This window comes from Thermobia domestica, chromosome 8 (assembly GCF_964235325.1).
Source record: "Thermobia domestica chromosome 8, izTheDome1.hap1.1, whole genome shotgun sequence".
Taxonomy (NCBI): domain Eukaryota; kingdom Metazoa; phylum Arthropoda; class Insecta; order Zygentoma; family Lepismatidae; genus Thermobia; species Thermobia domestica.
In genome coordinates this window covers 255,596,166-255,611,720 of record NC_137461.1, presented here as the reverse complement: position 1 = coordinate 255,611,720, position 15,555 = coordinate 255,596,166, and positions in this window count along the sequence as shown.

Sequence of the window (15,555 nt, the reverse complement as noted above, 5' to 3'; positions counted from 1 at the left end):
AAATACACTAAAAAGATTTTTCTGTTTTCTATATTATATATTAGTAAAGATACTAGGAGTAAAAGCATTGGACATTCCCTAAAGTTAAGCCCTCGCACGCAATGCTCTTAGTCTATTCAATATCCTCCGAACAATTCTTTACGTAATTCCTTAACTTGAAAATGGTACATGATTTCAATGCGTAAGCCGACAAATTGTAAGTTTAAAAGACTGAACAACAGTACATTCAAAGTGTTTTTTTTTTTGTGTGTGTGTGTGTGTGTGTGTGTGTGTGAAACGATACTAAAAACGCGAATGCGCACATTTATTGATATGACGTCAAGAGAACGCCTAGTATTCTGCAACCAACCACACTTCCAAGAACTTGGGTTGTATAAGCAAAGTTAATAAATAAATAAATAAATAAATAAATAAAGTTTTATAGTACAAAATAAGATCCAGGAAAATTATATAAAAATGTGATATTGTGATACGATATCTTCTACAGCTGTATTTAGTATGGAAGTGAAAGGAATTTACGTTGCAAGATCTGACTAACAAACAGAAAAGTAAGCTAATAAAAGCGTTCTAATAAATAAACAAGAAATTACAAATTACGCAAAACAAATAAGTACACTAAATCGAATTTGAATCATTCTCTTATTTATCACATTTACCAAGGTGTCCCGTAAGTTTTCCACCATGATCTCAGAGTATATTTGGAAACATTTGTGGTTAATAGGTGCATAACCGATATATCAATGTCAAGAGGAATCCTTCCCTTGGCAGATATCCTTTAAAAATGATCATTTTTCGTCTCTTTCCAGATGGTCTTCTAATCTGAAATATGGAGCAGCAAAGAACACTTATTCGCTCCTGTTGTATAATTTCCAACTAAGACAATGAGTTTTAACTGGAAAACTTAGGTGTGGTAAAAAGGCAACATCCAGTGAGTTATGGACTCAGTACGCCAGGTTGTGGAGGCGAATCCGACAACCACTGCCCGTATGTTAGTTGCCGAGGTGGGTACCTCAAAATCAACCATACAAAGGATATTGGCTACCGTTAACAAGGCACACAGACGATGTCGGATTGTTCCTAATGATCTCACTCCTTAGTAGGTACAACGAAAAATGGAAGTGTGGAAACTACTATTGAACAACCCCGCGGATCAGCGTCATTAAACAAATTGTGACATCACACAAGAAATGCGTTCACTACAGGATTCCAGACATCAGTACTCAATGGTTGGACCCGTAACCAAGATGCAGCAACTGTGGTGAACCAAGGTGATTGGAATTTTCCTCAGGACAAAAATAGTGGTGGAGTTTTCTGGGTAAAAACAACATACAAAGACAGAATAAACCCTTCCCACCCAAAAGAATCTCCAAAAATATACTTAAAAACTTGGCATTGAAATGATAACCTTAATATGATAATTAGTTTTTTTGAATCGTATTTCTTAGTACACGATTAATTTCTGAACTGGCTTTAAGTATCAGAAGCAGATCTTCAGTCAGAGTACAATACCATTGAAAAAAAGTTTCGGAATCATGCATAACGAATTTAGTTCGCGTTCGATCAAATTCGTTGTAACTAGGGATGGCCAATTCCGGAATTTTTACTTTCCGGAATCCGGAAAGTAAAATCGGAAAATTTCGGATTTCGGAAAAAATCCGGAATTCGGAAAAATTCCGGAATTTAGAAAAATTCCGGAATTCGGAAAAAATCCGGAATTCGGAAAAAATCCGGAATTTAGAAAAAATCCGGAATTCGGAAAAATTCCGGATTTCGGAAAAATTCCGGATTTCGGAAAAATTCCGGATTTCGGAAAAATTCCGGATTTCGGAAAAATTCCGGAATTCGGAAAAAATATTTTTTCTTTTTGTAATCCTAAGAATTTTGTTCAAACGCAAACGAACAAATTTCCTTTTTGTAATCCTAAGAATGTATGATGCAAGTTAAGCTGAAACTTACATCCTAAAGTATACACTACTCAATCTTCCCATGGTTAATGAGATGTAGTCCAAAAGTACGATGTACTTCTAATATTTAATTTTTGTTTTACCGTGATATTGTCCAGAGGTAAGACATATATCACACTGAGATAAACAACTTGACATAATGAAGATGTTATCATACGTAGTTTTCCAGAAAATCGTGAGAAACTAATTTTTGTGAAGTTAAAATATGCGTCGCTTGTTGCCAGTGGGATGCAATTGATAACTTTTATGCTGGAATAGTCTTATTATTATTATTATTATTATTATTATTATTATTATTATTATTATTATTATTATTATTATTATTATTAATCGTTTATGTACTGTAAAAGAAAAATGTGAACCGTTAAGTAGTAGATTTTATCTGTTGTTTTTTGATATCTTCTAACAGTAATAACAAACTGCTTGTAAATACGCAATGATTATCAAGGACAATGGCATATTAATGTAAGGACTACTCTGCAGACTAGCAATAAACAATAACAGATAAACAATAGTTGCAAAAAAAAAAAAAAAAAAAAAAAAGTAACTAACTTGGGCACGTAAGAATGTTCGCGAGAATATAGGGACGCATTGAGACTAGCAAAGAGCGTGCTATTATCATTACTCAAAGGGCCGTACGATGGAGGCATTAATGTTAATGGCACTAATGAGCACTTACTTGCTCTAACGGTTAACCTCATTTTTGAGATGATTCTTAGAAGTGGACGTGTTGGCATGCAGTTAGAAGACCTATATCCATTATTTAAAAAGCACACGTTATCTGTGAAGTACTAACGATTTGCGTCACTATCGAACACTAACGTAGCACTAGCGACGTTTAAAGTCGAAATGGAGTCTGACATAAGTGGCTTGTCAACTTCACGGACATTATATTTTCCTTGAATGAGAGAATTTTGCGCCCAGGAAATTTGCGCCCTACCACAAAAGTAGGAAAAAATGCGCTCGCAATATATTTGCACTGGGATGTTTGCGCCCTACCCCAAAAAGAGGGGAAAATGCGCCGGCTATATATTTGCACTGGGATGTTAGCGCCCTACAATTCAACTTATTTTTGTATTGTGTAAAGTAACTTCCCCTCACACTTGAACTAGGCTTGCCTATCATCGTCTCAGTGAGTTACTCCATCCGTTATAATATTCCGAACAAATGAAAAAAATACAAGTTTAGTTCACTAAAGGGCAATCCATACAAATACAATTTTTCATTATACTACAAAATTTACAAAAAAGTATAAATGACTGATATATAATTATTAATATAATCAAAGAGTATAATTTAATCTACAAAAGGCTGTTTGGCTCTACCCAGATATCTCTGTTCACAATCCTTGCGAGTTGTTTGGCTTTTCAGGACACAAAATATAGAAAAGAAAATGTAAAGTGAATGTAAAATCAGTTCAGTAATATTATCAAGAAAACTATGTACAGTGTGTTTACTTGCTGGAATTCAAACACAATTGCGTTCAGTCGTTCTTTTAGAAAAAAAAATTTCCGGGGGGCACACTTAGTATTCCGGAGGGGGGTCACTGCTGGTACTATTCTATTTATTATTATATTATAGACGTATTATTTTGGTCTCCTCCGAGGGGGCACTCTGAGAGCTCTGGGGAGGCCAGTTTTCCCCCAAAATCATCTCTGGAAGAAGCAGTGATTGCGTTGATCCGTTGTGTTCTTTTGGCTTATATTGAAGTTTATTCTCCCCTTATATAGCCACAATGAAAATAAATCACAAATGGCATGGTTGTGGGGGGAGGATTGTTTATACTGTAATGTCAGCCCCTCCGAGCAAATGCGTAAGCTCCAATAGGTTCTTTTATTTCGCAGGGCTCAACTTCCCGGTGGAGGTACATCGCAGGCGCAATTTTCCCTGTTCTTGAGGTAGGGCGCAAATTTCCCAGACGCAAAATTCTCGACACCGTTCGAATGACCTCGGAAAACTATATCTTTTTCAATACTTTTTTATATTCTTTTACTCGAGATTTCCTCATAGCTTCTTATTAAAATGCTTACTAATATATCCTCATTTTATTGTTCTAACCAATCAATATGGGTATGTTGTCAGTAAAATATTTAGATTGATCGAGCCTCTGGTGTGTAACCACAGTATTTCATATCATTCCCCCATTAGAAATCTTGGCTAAACGAACCAATATATGTTGCCAATAAAATAGTTTAGAATGATTGAGCCCCTGGTAAATAACTACAGTATTTCGTGACAGACCCCCCCCCCTTCCTATTACCATATTCTAGCTACATGTCTGACTCAGCTAATTCTCTACATTCTTTACCAAGCACACATTTTCTAAAGCGGAAAATGCTCTCTAAATACCTAAGCTCATTATTTTCAGCAGATGCACAAATTGGGTAACATTCTATCTACATGAATGTTATATATATATGTCGATTACTGGAAACCGCTTCTCGCTATCTATTACCATATTTACTATATAATGATTAACGTTAAAACCGGAAATGCTTGATTTGTACCGCTTCCGGTTTGAATATTACATTTATCAGGGAACTCGATTCTTAACTATTGACTCTGTACATCATGGCCAAAATTGATTGGTAATCCACCAGATAGTTCTTGAGACTGTTTGCTTCACTGACGGACAGAATGAATATATGGCTATAGAGTTTTGATAAACTAAATTCGTTAATGAGTGATGATGGAACAAATATAAGAAACGTAGGCCTTCCACCGGGAAAATTTTCAAACACAAAATTAGCCATCGAAAACCCACATGTCCTGGGTTAGAATACTATAGATGAAAACTCTACCACTGAGTCATCAATCACCCGCTTATTAGTTTTATTAATTATTATATTAATATAAATTAATGAATGCCTGCTTATGTTAATTATTGAACAATTACATTGTACACTTCGTAAAGTCAAAATTATAAATTTGTATTTACTGTACATACAGTGAGCGCAGAAAGTGTTCGTACACCTATGCTATTGAAACGAGAATGCCTGCGAAAAAGAAACAGAAAATTTAAGAAGTGTAATAACACACACAATATGAATAATGAAAACTAAGCTTTATGAATATATCAATAAAGAACCACAAAGACAAGTATAATGGTCAGAATGTAAATAAATTCCGTAGAAAGTGTATAGAGTAGACGCAAAAAGTGATCGTACACCTGACGTACGAATACGAAACAAAGATACCACAACTGGGGTTCACTAGTATTCACCTGAGTATACACCTCTGTATAGCATGACGAGTAACAGAATGAGTTTAGTTGTGAATAGAAGTGAAAAAACTGCACGGTGGGCTGTCAAAGTGGGAAGCAACCGAACAGAAACAAATGAGGAGACAAGAAAAGTAATTATTAAATTGCATAAGAAGGGTAAGTCTTTGAGAAAGATAGCAAACCTTGCAGACAGGCCTCGTTCAACAGTACAAACAATAATTGCGATGTATAATGTTTCTATCACTGTGCGAAAAAAAAAAAAAAAAAAAAAAAAAAAAAAAAAAAACTGGAAGACCAAGAGTGTTGAGTGAACAAGATAAACGTTACATTATTAGGGAAAGAAAAAAGGTTCCAAAAAATAGTGCTGTGCAATTGGCAACGGATCTGGAAACACGCGGTGTTAAAGTATCAGCCAGTACAGTGCGGAATATTTGCAAGGTATCATGGTCGGATAGCCAGGAAAATGTTCTGGGTGAACAAGACAAATCGTATAAAGAGACTAAAGTTTGAAAAAGAGTATAAAGATAAGGGATCAGGCTTCTTTCTGGAATAGGGTCATATTTTCGGACGAAAGTAAATTTAACTTTATCGAGTCCAATGGGAGGCGTATTGTATGGCGCAAGGTGAATACAGAGATGAATCCTCAAAATCTCGTCCCTAAAGTAAGACACGGAGGAGGGTCCGTGCTCGTCTGGGGTTGTATGAGTGCCTCAGGAGTGGGTCGTCTCCACCTTATCGATGGAGTGATGATCCACAAAGTGTATATTAACATATTAAAGGAAAATCTCCATACTAGTGCGCAGAAGATGGTTCTTGAAAACAATTTATTGTTCAGCAAGACAACGACTCCAAACATACAGCGGAAAATACTCGATTGTGGCTACTCTATAATACCTTGAAACAGCTTCGCACACCTCCCCAATCCCCAGATATGAACCCCATAGAACATCTATGGTCTGTTCTGGGGACAACAATCAGAAGGCACAGCTTCTCTACTCAGGGCCGGCGCTAGCAATTTTGCCGCCTTGGGCGGTGCTTTCACATGCCGCCCCTTTAATCCGCAAACCTTATTTTGACAGATAACGTTCAAGTGTCATTTAAAAACATGTATAAAATGGAAAAGTAAAAAAAAAAAAAAAAAAAAAAAAAGAACTACCTTTCTGGAATGTTTACGTAATATTTAAACGACTCTATACTGACACAATATTCAGTATGCTCGATTTCGCTGTATATCTGTAATATAGAGCAGCGCATACAGAAAATAAAATTTTAAAAATATACTTTAATCATGACTAAGAATTTTAATTTTTAGGCTTATTTTATATCAAAAGGCGTTTTCAACAGAGTATGGAGCAAGAAGATAATACAGTAAATCAGATATTATGATAAATGTAAGTGATTAGCCTAAGCCTTATAATGTACTGAAACACAATAGACATACATAAATTTAACATACCTTAATTGAAAGAAACTTTTCTTGCTTTGATATGAGCAAATCCCTTTATCACATCACGTAGTCCAATGTTTTAGCCAATTTGTGTTCTATTGATATCGTCGCTAGACCACTCAAGCGTGTTTCAGACATAGAAGAGTGTAGATAGTTTCTAATAAACTTAAGTTTCCAAAAACTTCTTTCTCCACTTGCCACTGTTACAGGCAAGATTAACAAAATTCTACGTGCAATACTAACATTGGGAGCAAAATCATGTTCCTAATTTTTTTTTTTTTTTTTTTTTTTTTTTTTTTTTTTTTTTTTTTTGTGAACTTTCACAGGCTTAATTATAGTGGATAACACTTTCAGTTTGTCTTTCAAATCACTGGGGTTAATATCCTTCAATTCTTCGTGTGTTAAAATGATGGTAAGTTTAGTACACTTTTCAGACAAAAAGTTCAGGTGGTAGGCTATATCTTTACGATTACTTATATCGCAAAGAAAATTGAAATACTCGCTGTGATGTTTAAGTTGCTCAAATCTTTCTCTTAAAAGCTAACACAATCACTTCTAGAACTTTGTAATAAAAATCGATCTTGTATCTTGTTTGTGGATGTTTTCAGTAGCTTCATCCTCTGCCTCGTACTGAAACTGTCTCTTCTTTCGACTTCGAGCTTGCACTTTATTACGTATCAGTGGATCACCCGTATCTAATGCTGATGCCAAGTCCATCGTATCAACTAACAAGTAAACCTTACGTTTGGGTGAATCGAGTTGCTGACTGAGACACATATGAAAAAGTAGTACTAAATGTTGTCAGTATTTCAGTGAAGTTTTAGGTGCGAAGCTCCAGGGGTTTAGGAGATACAGCTACCAGAACATCACATGGAAGTACAGAATAGTCTTCATACAGTTGGAGGTAAACGCTCTGTAAGACCTTTTGTAACGACAAAAGATGAATAACAAATATATGGGTACATATTAGGACTAGGGGGAAGTCATATAGTAAAGGTATACCTGACGGCGGCCATCTTGAAATCCGCCATTTTGAATTAAGGTTAAGTTTTTAAAATAGGAATAGGGTCATGTGATACATGATTTAAGACGCAAATTTATTCAGAAGAATAATGGTTACGTTAATTTTGATTTACGCGCAATTGGTAAAAAGTTACAGGAAAATTAAATATTGTTGCTGCATATGTATTAGTCCTTTACCCCACCTTGTAAATTTTGTGTTAATGATAATAACTAAATAACAAGCAGATGGATAAATATTAGGTCCATGGTAAGAGTTGCCTTGATGGCGGCCATGTTCTAATCCGCCATTTTGAATCAGACAAAAGTTTTAAACAAAACGCATAACAGTGACGCCTTATTAATAGCAAATTTTACCTTAACTCCAACGGTATAACCATTTTTGCTTTATCATTAACCAGCACAAAATTAAATGGATCGCTCCTTACGACTACTGCTTTGACGGAATTGTTAACGACAAATGTGTCAAGTGTAACTCGATTGCCTTTGTCAGGTGCAGAGCATTTGTGCAAGTCATGCACTCTTTTCTGAACTACATATTGATTGTACTAATTGAGGACTTTTCTGGAAGAAAGACCCAAGTTCAATTATGACTCGATTCCACTTTGGTCATTTTTTCTTACATTAGCACTTGTTTATGCGATAACAAGTGCTGGTTAATGATAAAGGAAAAATGGTAATACAGTTGGATTTATGGTAAAAATTGCTATTAATAAGGTGTCACTGTTATGCGTTTTGTTTAAAACTTTTGTCTGATTCAAAATGGCGGATTTGAATATGGCCGCCATCAAGGCAACTCTTACCATATATCTAATATTTATCCATCTGCTTTTTATTTAATTATTATCATTAAAACAAAATTTATAAGGTGGGGTAATGGACTAATACATATGCAGCAACAATATTTAATTTCCCTGTAACTTTTTACCAATTGCGCGTAAATCAAAATTAACGTCACCATTGTTCTTCTGATTAAATTTGCGCCTTAAATCATGTATCACATGACCCTATTCCTATTTTAAAAACTTAACCTTAATTCAAAATGGCGGATTTTAAGATGGCCGCCGTTAGGTATACCCTTACTATATGACTTTCCCCTAGTCCTAATATGTACCCATATATTTGTTATTCATCTTTTGTTGTTACAAGAGGTCTTACAGAGCGTTTACCTCCAATTGTATGAAGACTATTCTGTACTTCCATGTGATGTTCTGGTAGCTGTATCTCCTAAACCCCTGGAGCTTCGCACCTAAAACTTCACTGAAATACTGACCACATTTAGTACTACTTTCTCATATGTGTCTCAATCAGCAACTCGATTCACCCAAACGTAAGGTTTACTTGTAAGTAAGATTTAAACTTTGCATAATTTCTGCTCCTCTCAAAGTACCCAGATATATTTTCAAGAAATCCTACTGCATCCAACACATGAGAATCAATGCTTTAAAGTCATATCAGACAACGAGTGAGTAAAGGAAAGAAAAGTAACTAAGCTGGTTTGCTATACACAGAGCATCGTGGACGACCATTCTATCGGTTCTATTGTCATTACTTATTTGAAGTAAGGCATCATAAACTTCCTATATTTGATAACTGAGTCAGAGCATCAATTCGGCTCTACCACCTTGTGGTGGATTATGATTTTAAAGTGAGACTACTAATATGTTCCTTTAGTATGGCCTAACGTTGAACTGACGCAGAAAAAAAAGTCATAAACTTTTTTTAGCTATACAAAAAATGAGACATTTCTCAAGAAATAATACGCTGTACGATTTACTATATTCGGAATGAACAATTTGTAAATTGGTCAAAAACTCGCTATTAGAACCTAAATGTTTCTAGATGCTACCAGGGGCGGATCCAGGGGGGGGCGATCGGGCGATCGCCCCCCCCAGAAGAGGAAACTTTTTTATTTTATATATAAATAAAATATATAGTTTATTTTTTGACGCTCTTAAAAGTAGCTCTAAGTAGCAGTATTACAACCCACCGCCCCCCCCCCCAGAAGTCCGTCCTGGATCCGCCCCTGGATGCTACAGGCTAGAACGGCCTGTCTCAAGTGGAAGTGTACCTTTTGCATACTTGGAGCGGAGCGTTAGAACATTATTGAATAGAAAAAAAATATAAAAAGACACCGTGATAATCTTATGCACTCTAGCTCAAAATCCTATCTACACTGCTGCAAGGGAAATATTGAACGAGATACCTGTGGCTAGTAGTTTGATAATTGAAAACGCGGAGGAATGCTCTGAATTTCCTGAGAGAGTATTTTCTTGAATGTGAGTAAAGTAAGTTCAATTACATTCTCAGGTTAACACAATCTTATTTTTCCATGTGAGCCTATTACGAAGTATTATATTTTGATAGTATTCTTTTCTTTTTGCCGCCCATTAGACTTGCCGCTCTGGGCGGTGGCACGGCTCGACCCTCTCTCGCGCCGGCCCTGTCTCTACTAAAGAAGGCCTAAGAAAAGCTATTCAAGAAGAATGGGACATAATCAGTCCCGAAGCTACAGAACTACGAACTACTACAGGTGAAATCAATGCCACGAAGACTACAGACAATCATTAACGCACAGGGTAATCCCACAAAATATTAAATAACGTAATATACTTTATAAGCATTAATTCAAGCATAAGTGTATGGTGACTTTTTGCGTTTACAAAAAAGGAATTCTCTCTTTTCTTCTGAACAAAACAATGATTGTATTTGGTTGGCCTTTCTCTTGTATATAGAAATAAAATGTATGAATGTGTAGTCTTTATTCTGGTTATGTATATATATTTTCCACCTCCCGTTCTCATGCTAGCTGTTTTCAATATAAAGTATGCACGGTGTACGAACACTTTCTGCGCTCACTGTAGGTATGTTGACAATAAGCGAATGCTATTAGAATATTTGTTGAGATTTCTTTTCCTTCACTGCCTTTCGCCTGGTTAAAAAGTAGTTTGCAGTACTTTGGAGCAGCTGCAGGTGGGAACGCGATAATGTTTGAGACATACCGGCGACTTTTTTGTGTGTGAAAATAAGACCTTCCTCATAAAACAGTAAATAACTGCAGTAGCAATTGTCTACGTAAGTGATAAAGACATATCCAACTACAAGAAACTAATACAGTATATATATTCATTATTGTGTTTCTCTTTTAACAGCTACTAGCTAGGGATGGCCAATTCCAGAATTTTTACTTTCCGGAATCCGGAAAGTAAAATCGGAAAAATTCCGATTTTTTTCTAAATTCCGGATTTTTTCCGGAATCCGGAATTTTTCCGAAATCCGGAATTTTTCCGAAATCCGGAATTTTTCCGAAATCCGGATTTTTTCCGAATTCCGGAATTTTTCCGAATTCCGGAATTTTTCCGAATTTCGGATTTTTTCCGAATTCCGGAATTTTTCTGGATTCCGGAATTTTTCCGAATTCCGGATTTTTTCTGGATTCCGGAATTTTTCCGAATTCCGGATATTTTTCCGAATTCCGGATTTTTTTCCGAAATCCGGATTTTTCTGAATTCCGGAATTTTTCCGAATTCCGGAATTTTTCCGAATTCCGGAATTTTTCCGAAATCCGGAATTTTTCTGAATTCCGGAATTTTTCCGAATTCCGGAAAGTAAATTTTCCGATTCCGGAAAACAAAATTTTCGGAATCCGGATTCCGGAAAATTTTGGCCATCCCTAGTTGTAACGGTATTCAACTCAAATCTGGGACAAAAAGAAATGGGACTACGTTCCCTTTGTTTCGTAGTACATACTCGGGTATCAGTACGAGTACAAGCAAATAAAATGTCTTTCTCCATGTATCAGTTAATTACAAATCAAAAATACTTCACTTAACACTACATTTCGATAATTAAACACATACAAAGACACGACAGACTTCACTTAAATAGGGAATTACCACAGATCTACCTCTATTTTCTTAACACTATGCCAGGATAATTACACATATAAAAACGAAAAATAGGTAAGAGATCGGGAAACTTTCGAGTTCGTCTTGAGAAGCAGGAGGAATATGTGGCGTACAGTACGATTATCTCGTCTTACGAATGTTCTTTGATCGTAAAATATATTGTGAGAAAGCAAGTATACGTACAATATTTAACAAAACCCAATTTTTTCAAATAAAAGTCATGGGACTATTTTATGTATTTTTTTTTTTTTACAACCTTGGTTTGACCACATTCATGCTTAGTGTATGGTGGAATTTTAAAGGTTCCATGCACTGGGAACTTGTTCCTCGTGGTCGTGCCGTGAACGTTGAGTGGTATTGTGAGCAACTGGAACGCAAGTATCAAGCTGTACCACAAAAATATCCACATTTAATCAACTTCAAACGTCAATTCCTGCTGTATGTCTAGTATTATCCAAAAACATTCCGTAACCTTAAAGATTTTGAACTGTTACGACATCCAGTGTACACTCCTGACTTAGCACCTTCAGATCACTTGTTTCGTGCAATGGGGCACTTCCTACTTCGCAAAGCATTAACCTACGATGATGTGCGTGTAGGGTACAAATGTTTCTCAACCCGAAAGTTCAAAGAGTAGTATGGACAAATATTGGTACCACAAGTTACAAATATTGGTACCGGTATGAATGACGGAAACTTTATATCGAAGAACTACGTGATTTATACGATTTACCAAACATTGTTAGGTCATCAAGTTTAGGAGGCTCACGTGGGCAGGCCATGTAGCCAGGAGGGAAGAAAGAACTAGAAGACCAATCGGAAAACGACTATACACGACGACTTGGTGCAGATGGGAGGACGATATTAAGATTGAACTCGCAGAAAGAGGAATATAAAGTAGAAACTGGATCCAGTTGGCTAAGGATAAAGTCAGTGGAGAGCTTTTGTAAGCGAGGTATTGAACCTCCGAGTTTCATAGGCCACAAAATGAGTGAGTTATAGGTATAGGCATATACTACAGATACTACAGAGCACAATGGTTTGTACTTTGCAGAGTAAAGTATCTTCAGATGGCATTTAGATTCTTCCCAAACAAGTTTCATGGCTCCAGAACAGAGTATCCTGTTTTTGTCCACCTAGGTAAATTGTGATCAAGGTAGAAAACAACGAGCCCTGCGGGGCTTCTAACCCCCTTCGCTCGCTGTCTCTCGCTCAGCTATATTTTATAAAGTACCACTGGAGATCTTATATGTGCAAGATTGGGGGGAAAACTAAAGCTACCCATCTCTTCTACACTGTCCTCTTGCGTTTTCATTTTCCACATGGTGTGTGGCGGGAAATCTATGGTATAGCCTGGTAAGAATGGCTGTATACTTTTTTTTCAACGTATCTTCCTCACATCCGTAATAAGAGAAAGATTTTGCAATTCCATTACAGAATAGCAGAGCATTAAACTACTGAAACACTGTGGAAAACCACAAAAGATGATACAAAAAAGCACATAGAAATAAAAGCATCACATCTTGTGTGATTCAGAAGATATTCCATAAGCCCATACCACTTATACTTCATATGTTCTAGAAGTATTCGATTTTTTTTTTTTTTTTAGGAACAAAAAAAGTTTGGGATAAAGTCCAATAACTCGAGATGATTGTTTAATACCGATAAACGCCTATCGCTTAAGCACCTCTCTCTATTATGCATTCAATGCGTCGTTTATTACGCTATAACTCTGCAGCTCAATAATTTTGTGGCTTTGGTAAACGCTTGCAGCAGTTGGTTGAAGTAGTGCTTCGAAAAATGAAAGCTCGCAACCGTCTAGCAATAGGTGTAAATGAGTTTCTACCAACGAACCCACACTTACTAACTTCCAAACGTTCCATCTATTTCTTCTTCCTCCAATTCCCGTCACAAACACAAACAAAACATTTTCACACACAAAGTGTCTCATAAGGTTTAAATTCATGTTTCTAAACCCAATTACGTAATCAAACTGGATATGATAGTTTTTAAAGCATTTGACTAAGTGACATTTTTTCTCGTACTTCTGGTAGATAAATCAACAAGATTTGCAAATATTAGCTGACAAGATCAAACAGCCGTATGCTTACTTTACGCATTTTGTGTGTGGGCTGCGGTAACAGTAGAATTTTCCTTAGTTACTGAAACTCAAACAGTACGTTAAAAAAAATGAACAGGTGGCCACTGTCTTTTATTTAGTGTTACTGGGTTCTAAATAGTGACATCGTAAACATACAACTAAGTTAACATTTCTGTTTGGGGTGGGAGAGTGGATTTAGGAATTAGATTTCTGGGCTTTCGGTACCTAGGGCCATATTAGCCCGTCATGTAGAAGAGATGACTTCCCTTGGCGATCACACTACCCGGGGAAAACAAAGGAAGGAAGCCGGCGGAGATCTATATGTTAGGTATCATCCCGGCATTTGCCTGTGGGAATGAGGAAAAACACACTTGGGATGGCTGGCCTGAAAAAGTTCACACTTTTTCGACCGAGTGCCCCCACCGGGAATCGAACCTGGGACCGCTTGCACCAAAGACGAGAGCGATAGCGACTACATTACGCAAGACCACGTGGGGAAGGTGGAGACAGGAGAATGCGAACCCTTACTCTCACACATTTTACCTAGTATTGTTAAAATTTAATTAATTCATTGTTCGAATTACAGATTCTTCGAATACTCTTTAACCGGATATTCCAATGGAATAAGTTATTTAAATAATTATTCAGATTACAAATAATTGAGGAGTTTGATGTAATAAGGGCGTAAGCGAGTTTACACCCTTTTTGCGTGAAGCGCATCTGTGTCTTTTGCCACGCTTGTTTACATTACTGGTAACATTTCAAGATCGGAATAAAATGCTGCACATTACATTGCTTTATATAAGAAAAAAAAGATACATTTTCAACATAGTTTTTCTTCAACTGCATTTTTCAGACTTACGCCCTTATTGCATCAAACTCTTCAATTATTTTGCTCTTATTCGAAATTTCGAAAATTTGTTTTCAATACTCGTACCTGAAAAGTTGTTCGAATACGAATTATTCGAATTATTCTCACAAAATTTATTTCAATCTCAAGAAACATGATTAATACTTAATCCTCAAAAGGAAACGCATGTAATGTTTAATGAAAATTGGACTCCCCTTTCCAATGGATAGTTACTGTAATTTATATATTTCCTTGAAGTTGCAAGGAATGCATGGACTTACTGGTATTATCGATCAACTTCACTCCTAATTAATCTATATTAATAGAAAATGAAAGTAATATTGGTTGTGATCGCATCACGGCTGAAATGTCATTTAATATATACATAGACAGGGTGTTTCAAAACAACACCGACGAAGTTTGGGAGGTGATTCCTGACACCAAGACAAGATAAAAGGTATTGACAACCTGAGCGCAGAAATCCGTCATCTCGGAGTTACAGGCAGCCGAAAACATGGAAGCATTAAAAGTCTGTAGCTCCAAAACTATAGGAGCTACTGTAGTCGGGTTAAAATTTCACTTAGGAACTAATATGTGTGCTATCTAAAAATACATGTTTCAGAATCGTAAGGTACTCACGCAACATTTTTAATAGAAAGTGTTTGGTTACGGGCATATGATTTCAAGTACTCGCCAACTACCTCTATAAAAATTGTTGCGGAAGTACCTTACGATCCTGAAACATGGACAGTTGGATAAGGCACCTACTAGTTCCTAAGTGAAGTCTTGACCCGACTACAGTAGGTCCCATATTATTGGAGTTTTGGATCTTAAAGTATGGACGAACCTGGGTGCAGAAATCCGTCATTTCGGAGTTATAGGCTGCCGAAAAAAATATATAAAAATGAACTTTAGTCTTATTTTGTTGTCACGAATTGTCTCCCAAACGTTGTCGTTATTGCTTTGGAACACCCTGTATATAGATACGAGAGAACATATTTTGAAGGAAGAACTGTTACTCTTCGCACCACATCCTCCACGG